Raw genomic sequence first — 7,592 nt, forward strand, 5'->3', positions numbered from 1 at the left:
ACAAAGGAAAATATAAGCAAGGTGAAAAGACAGCCTTCTGAATGGGAGAAAATAATAGCAAATGAAGCAACTGACAAACAACTAATCTCAAAAATATACAAGCAACTTCTGCAGCTCAATTCCAGAAAAATAAACGACCCAATCAAAAAATGGGCCAAAGAACTAAATAGACATTTCTCCAAAGAAGACATACGGATGGCTAACAAACACATGAAAAGATGCTCAACATCACTCATTATTAGAGAAATGCAAATCAAAACCACAATGAGGTACCACTTCACACCAGTCAGAATGGCTGCGATCCAAAAATCTGCAAGCAATAAATGCTGGAGAGGGTGTGGAGAAAAGGGAACCCTTCTACACTGTTGGTGGGAATGCAAACTAGTACAGCCACTATGGAGAACAGTGTGGAGATTCCTTTAAAAATTGCAAATAGAACTACCTTATGACCCAGCAATCCCACTTCTGGGCATACGCACCGAAGAAACCAGAATTGAAAGAGACACATGTACCCCAATGTTCATTGCAGCACTGTTTATAATAGCCAGGACATGGAAACAACCTAGATGTCCATCAGCAGATGAATGGATAAGAAAGCAGTGGTACATATACACAATGGAGTATTACTCAGCCATTAAAAAGAATTCATTTGAATCAGTTCTGATGAGATGGATGAAACCGGAGCCAATTATACAGAGTGAAATAAGCCAGAAAAAAAAACACCAATACAGTATACTAACACATATATATGGAATTTAGGAAGATGGCAATGACGACCCTGTATGCAAGACAGGAAAAAAGACACAGATGTGTATAACGGACTTTTGGACTCAGAGGGAGAGGGAGAGGGTGGGATGATTTGGGAGAATGCGAATTCTGACATGTATACTATCATGTAAGAATTGAATCGCCAGTCCATGTCTGACGTAGGGTGCAGCATGCTTGGGGCTGGTGCATGGGGATGACCCAGAGATGTTGTTGCGAGGGAGGTGGGAGGGGGGGTCATGTTTGGGAACGTATGTAAGAATTAAAGATTTTAAAATTAAAAAAAAAAAGTGGGAAAAAAATTCCTTTTAAAAATTGAACTAAAAAAAATAAAAAAATTTAAAAAAAAAACCAAACTGGAAATAGAACTGCCTTATGACCCAGTAATCCCACCGCTGGGCGTACACACCGAGGAAACCAGAATTGAAAGAGACACGTGTTCCCCAATGTTCATTGCAGCGCTGTTTATAATAGCCAGGACATGGAAACAACCTAGATCAGCAGATGAATGGATAAGAAAGCAGTGGTACATATACACAATGGAATATTACTCAGCCATTAAAAAGAATACATTTAAATCAATTCTAATGAGTTGGATGAAACTGGAGTCTATTATACAGAGTGAAGCAAGCCATAAAGAAAAACACCAATACAGTATACAAACGCATATATATAGAATTTATAAAGATGGTAACTATAACCCTGTATGCGAGACAGCAAAAGAGACACAGATGTATAGAACAGTCTTTTGGACTCTGTGGGAGAAGGAGAGGGTGGGATGATTTGGGAGAATTGCATTGAAACATGTATAATATCATATATGAAACAAATCCCCAGTTTAGGTTCGATGCATGATACTGGATGCTTGGGGCTGGTGCACTGGGATGACCCAGAGGGATGGTATGGGGAGGGAGGAGGGAAGGGAGTTCAAGATGGGGAACACGTGTATACCTGTGGCGGGTACATGTGGATGTATGGCAAATCCAATACAATATTAATTAACCTCCATTAAAATAAATAAATTTATATTTTTAAAAATTAAAAATGGAAAATTTGAAAAAAAAAGTTATCTCCCTTATACCCAACATATCCCTGAAACTCTGGCTGAAAGCCAAATGTACAAAAGTTAAACAGTAGACTGATATACAATTAATTCAAATATGTATGTATATATGTATATTATGCATGTATATAATGGAATTTAACATGCTATTTTAATGAACAGAGAAGGCAATGGCACCCCACTCCAGTACTTTTGTCTGGAAAATCCCATGGGCAGAGGAGCCTGGTAGGCTGCAGTCCATGGCGTCTCTAAGAGTCGAACATGACTAAGCGACTTCACTTTCACTTTTCACTTTCATGAATTGGAGAAGGAAATGGCAACCCACTCCAGTGATCTTGTCTGGAGAATCCCAGGGACGGGGTAGCCTGGTGGGCTGCCATCTATGGGGTCACACAGAGTTGGACACGATTGAAGTGACTTAGTAGTAGTAATATTTTAATGAAATAATTCTGTTTCAGCAATATATGAAATGGCTTTGCCAAGCTGAAGCTGTTAGGGCAATGATCAGAAAGCATCCCCACAGGCTAGTCTCATAGGAAGCTTCTGTTAACTACTCCCAAAGGAGGACAATCTTTCCTGACAGGACACCTACACTGCTTGGACATCCAGAGAATCTCTTTCTCTAGTGAGGCTGATTCTAATTCCCTCTCTTCACTCTGGCGTAGAAATGGGATATGCATCTCTGCATAAAGTCAGATCCCAAAATATGGAATATGGAATAAAAACATAAGCTCATCAAATATGTATACATATACGATGAAGAACAGGAAAAAGGAAGAAGACAGGAAGAGGAGAGTATGGGAAATGATATTGTTATAGCCACACGTTCCAGGAAACAAACTCACTCAAAAGGACAATGCAGATTAGTGGAATGCAGTTTATTACACGGGCGGGCCCAAGGTAGAGTCTCCTCTTAGCCAAGGACCCTGACCAGCATTTGTGAAAATATTTTATACACTATGTGTACATATCCACACCCACCACCCCAATTTCCTTGAGACTTACATAAAACAAAGGGTAAATACAATCACAATAATCCCATTATTCAAGTGTTATCAAGTGTTAGGTGGTCAAACAGTTAATAATCAATAAGCCTGCGGTTACACGCCAGTAGATACAGAAAGAATTTATGACCTGTCCGGAGGCAGGGGTGATTAGAGTTTGTTTTCTCTTAGGCGATGAGTAACCTGGATGTGATCTTCAAGATTCCTTGTACAGAGGGAGTCCTATCCTTCTACTGTAGTTTCCATAGGCACTAAGCACAGAGTCCAGAGTCCATTGGAGAGGTGGCCAAGCATGATCAGCATGAACAGGCCTAAGATGGGGTTCAGGCCCTATGAATTCCTTCTTCATTCTCCCCTCTTGATGCTCTTAGTTTCCGTTAACGAGCATCATTCATTGAGATATATTGCACCTTAGTCCTCCGGCCACCCACATGAGAGAATGCTATCAACCTCTGGGTTACGACATTCACAAAGCATTGTAAGAAGCAGGGCCCACAAAGCAGTATGATTAAGATTACTATAACAAGAATTACAATAGTTTTCCACCAGTCTCCCTTTACCCAGGACAGGACCGAAGTCCAAAAGGGAATATTTTCATTAGACATGGCTTTCACCTGATTTTGCATATCCTCCAAGGCAGTAGATACACTTCCAGACAGGTCAGGGATGTATACACAACATTCGACTTTAATTATGGTGCAAGACCCCCCTTGGGCTGCTGTGAGTATGTCTAATTCCATCCCATTTTGAATTACTGCCCTCCTCATCTGAATTTGTTCTTCGTTCAAAGCTTGAAAGGCTTTTGTACTGTCTAAGAGGGCCTGTTGGTGAAATTAGTTAAGGCCTCAACCTTAACCATGATATCCGTTGTCCCTATAGAGGGTACAAACAAGGCAGTAAGATAGTCATACCATTGGAACACGAATCATGTCCATCTTGCATGCAGATAGGGCAGGTTTACTGGAGGATGGCGTAGGCTAGGCTTAATATTGCCATGGGCGAAAACAATTCCTAGTGTGCAATGCCAAACCCAGCCAACTGGTAACCACAGTCATAAGTTAAACCCACAGAGCCACTGGGTCCCATTGGGGGCTACCCCATGAATTGCAGCACTCCAGGCCTCCCTGTCCATCACCAACTCCCAGAGTTCACTCAGACTCACGTCCATTGAATCCGTGATGCATGCAGCCATCTCATCCTCTGTCGTCCCCTTCTCATCGAGCCTCCAATCCCTCCCAGCATCAGAGGCTTTTCCAATGAGTCAACTCTTTGCATGAGGTGGCCAAAGTACTGGAGCTTCAGCTTTAGCATCATTCCTTCCAAAGACATCCCAGGGTTGATCTATTTCAGAATGGACTGGTTGGATCTCCTTGCAGTCCAAGGGACTCTCTAGAGTCTTCTCCAACACCACAGTTCAAAAGCATCAATTCATTGGTGCTCAGCTTTCTTCACAGTCTAACTCTCACATCCATACATGACCGCAGGAAAAAACATAGCCTTGACTAGATGGACCTTTGCTGGCAAAGTAATGTCTCTGCTTTTGAATATGCTATCTAAGTTGGTCATAACTTTTCTTCCAAGGAGTAAGCGTCTTTTAATTTCATGGCTTCAATCACCATCTGCAGTCATTTTGGAGCCCCCAAAAATAAAGTCTGACACTATTTCCCCATCTATTTGCCATGAAATGATGAGACCAGATGCCATGATCTTCGTTTTCTGAATGTGGAGCTTTAAGCCAACTTTTTCACTCTCCACTTTCACTTTCATCAAGAGGCTTATAAGTTCCTCTTCCCTTTCTGCCATAAGGGTGGTGTCATCTGCATATCTGAGGTTATTGATATTTCTCCCAGCAATCTTAATTCCAGCTTGTGCTTCTTCCAGCCCAGCGTTTCTCATGATGTACTCTGCATAGAAGTTAAATAAGCAGGGTGACAGTATACAACCTTGACTCACTCGTTTTCCTATTTGGAACCAGTCTGTTGTTCCATGTCCAGTTCTAACTGTTCCTTCCTGACGTGCATACAGATTTCTCAAGAGGCAGGTCAGGTGGTCTGGTATTCCCATCTCTTTCAGAATTTTCCAGTTTATTGTGATCCACACAGTCAAAGTCTTTGGCATAGTCAATAATGCAGAAGTAGATGTTTTTTTGGAACTCTCTTGCGTTTTCCATGATCCAGTGGATGTTGGCAATTTGGTCTCTGGTTACTCTGCCTTTTCTAAAACCAGCTTGAACATCTGGAAGTTCACGATTCATGTATTGCTGAAGCCTGGCTTGGGGAATTTTGAGCATTACTTTAATAGCGTGTGAGTGCAATTGTGCAGTAGTTTGAGCATTCTTTGGCATTGCCTTTCTTTGGGATTGGAATGAAAACTGACCTTTTCCAGTCCTGTGGCCACTGCTGAGTTTTCCAAATTTGCTGCCATATGGAGTAAAGTGCTTTCACAGCTTCATCTTCCAAGATTTGAAATAACTCAACTGGAATTCCATCACTTCCACTAGCTTTGTTCATAGTGATGCTTCCTAAGGCCCACTTGACTTCACATTCCAGGATGTCTGACTCTAAGTGAGTGATCACAGCATTGTCATTATCTTGGTCGTGAAGATCTTGTTTGTATAGTTCTTCTGGTGTATTTTTGCCACCTCTTCTTAATATCTTCTGCTTTTGTTAGGTCCGTACCATTTCTGTCCTTTATAGAGCCCATCTTTGCAAGAAATATTCCCCTGGTATTTCTCATTTTCTTGAAGAGATCTCTTGTCTCTCCCATTCTGTTGTTTTCCTCTATTTCTTTGCATTGATTGCTGAGGAAGGCTTTCTTATCTCTCCTTGCTATTCTTTGGAACTTTGCATTCAGATGCTTATATCTTATCTTTTCTTCTTTGCTTTTTGCTTCTCTTGTTTTCACCGCTGTTTGTAAGGTCTCCTCAGACAGCCATTTTTCTTTTCTGTATTTCTTTTCCATGGGGATGATCTTGATCCCTGTTTCCTGTACAATGTCATGAACCTCCGTCCATAATTCATTTGGCACTCTATCAGATCTAATCCCTTATTTCTATTTCTCACTTCCATTGTATAATCAAAGCAAATTGGAAGTGGTCAAACAGGAGATGGCAAGACTGAATGTCAACATTCTAGGAATCAGTGAACTAAAATGGACTGGAATGGGTGAACGGGTGAATTTAACTCAGATGACCATTATATCTGCTACTGTGGGCAGGAATCTCTTAGAAGAAATGGAGTAGCCATCATGGTCAACAAAAGAGTCCAAAATGCAGTACTTGGATTCAGTCTCAGAGATGACAGAATGATCTCTGTTTGTTTCCAAGGCAAACCATTTAATATCACAGTAATCCAAGTCTATGCCCCAATCAGTAACGCTGAAGAAGCTGAAGTTGAATGGTTCTATGAAGACCTACAAGATTTTTTAGAACTAACACCCCCAAAGATGTCCTTTTCATTATAGGGGACTGGAATGCAAAAGTAGGAAGTCAAGAAACAACTGGAGTAACAGGCAAATTTGGCCTTGGAATGCAGAATGAAGCAGGGCAAAGACTAATAGTTTTGCAAAGAAAATGCACTGCTCATAGCAAACACTCTCTTCCAACAACACAAGAGAAGACTCTACACATGGACATCACAAGATGGTCAACACGGAAATAAGATTGATTATATTCTTTGCAGGCAACAAAAGCAAGAGTGGGAGCTAACTGTGGCTCAGATCATGAACTCCTTATTGCCAAATTCAGACTGAAATTGAAGAAAGTAGGGAAAACCACTAGACCATTCAGGTATGACCTAAATCAAATTCCTTATGATTACACAGTGGAAGTGAGAAATAGATTTAAGGGACCAGATCTGATAGAGTGCCAGGGTCTCGTAAAATTTCCTCCTCATCCTTGGTTACCTTATGGGCCATCAAGATTTTTCCGTCCCTGTCATGAGTGTAAAAACGGGCCAATTTGAAGGGGGGTGGGAGTGGGGGATGGGTTTGGGGCTCTTCCCAGCCAAGAGTCTATGTACGAGAATTGGTTGGGGTGTTCGGGCTTTCCCGTAACTATAGCATAGACAGACTTTATGAGATTTAAGTCCATAGTTCCCTCTGTTGGCCAGCCAACTCTCATTGAAGGCCATTTGACTTCACAAAGCATACAGAGCCGGCCTCCCACAGTCTCCATCAAATCCTTTCTTAAAATTCTTAATCATATTCTCCAAAACAGTGGCCTTAGATCCACTTCCTCTCATTTTCTTACCTCTTTATTCCCAGTCCCAGGGCCTTCCCAAGAAGCCAATCTACGTGTTTCCACTGGCAGGGGAGATGATGGGTCACACAGCAGATGGGTACCTCTTGAGGGAGGGCAGAATACGAGCATGCAGAAATCGATATTCTCTTTCTAAAACCCTGTGGTGCCAGTTTGGCACGTTCCCTAAGATGGCGTGTACACACCTCCTGACTGGCTTTCTTAAACCCTAAGTTCCCTTTCTTTATCCCTGGCGCGGCCACTGACCTGAGTGCTGAGGAGCCATTGTCGCCAACCTAAACCAGTTTCCTATGCGTCTTCCTTCTGGTCCCTCCCAGTGGGGTGACCAGCCCCCCTCGACCACCCTGCTGGGTGGGCTTCTCCCCACCTGAGTGCTCAGTTCCCTTGCTGCCTTGTTCACTACCTGCCAAAATGAAGAAACCCGGAGTTGAGAGGCTGAATTCTTCCAGAGGGGCCAGATGCCTTCCCTCCTCTAGGAGATTTATGACACAAAGCCTCGGGG

General features: G+C 42.2%; 1 pseudogene; it reads right to left on the reverse strand.

Moving 5' to 3' along the window:
• Positions 1-3,209: 3,209 nt before the first annotated feature.
• On the reverse strand, positions 3,210-7,355 carry LOC121819171 (endogenous retrovirus group PABLB member 1 Env polyprotein-like; annotated as a pseudogene).
• Between the last annotated feature and the right edge of the window lie 237 nt (positions 7,356-7,592).

This window comes from Ovis aries, chromosome 3 (assembly GCF_016772045.2).
Source record: "Ovis aries strain OAR_USU_Benz2616 breed Rambouillet chromosome 3, ARS-UI_Ramb_v3.0, whole genome shotgun sequence".
Classification (NCBI taxonomy): Eukaryota; Metazoa; Chordata; class Mammalia; order Artiodactyla; family Bovidae; genus Ovis; species Ovis aries.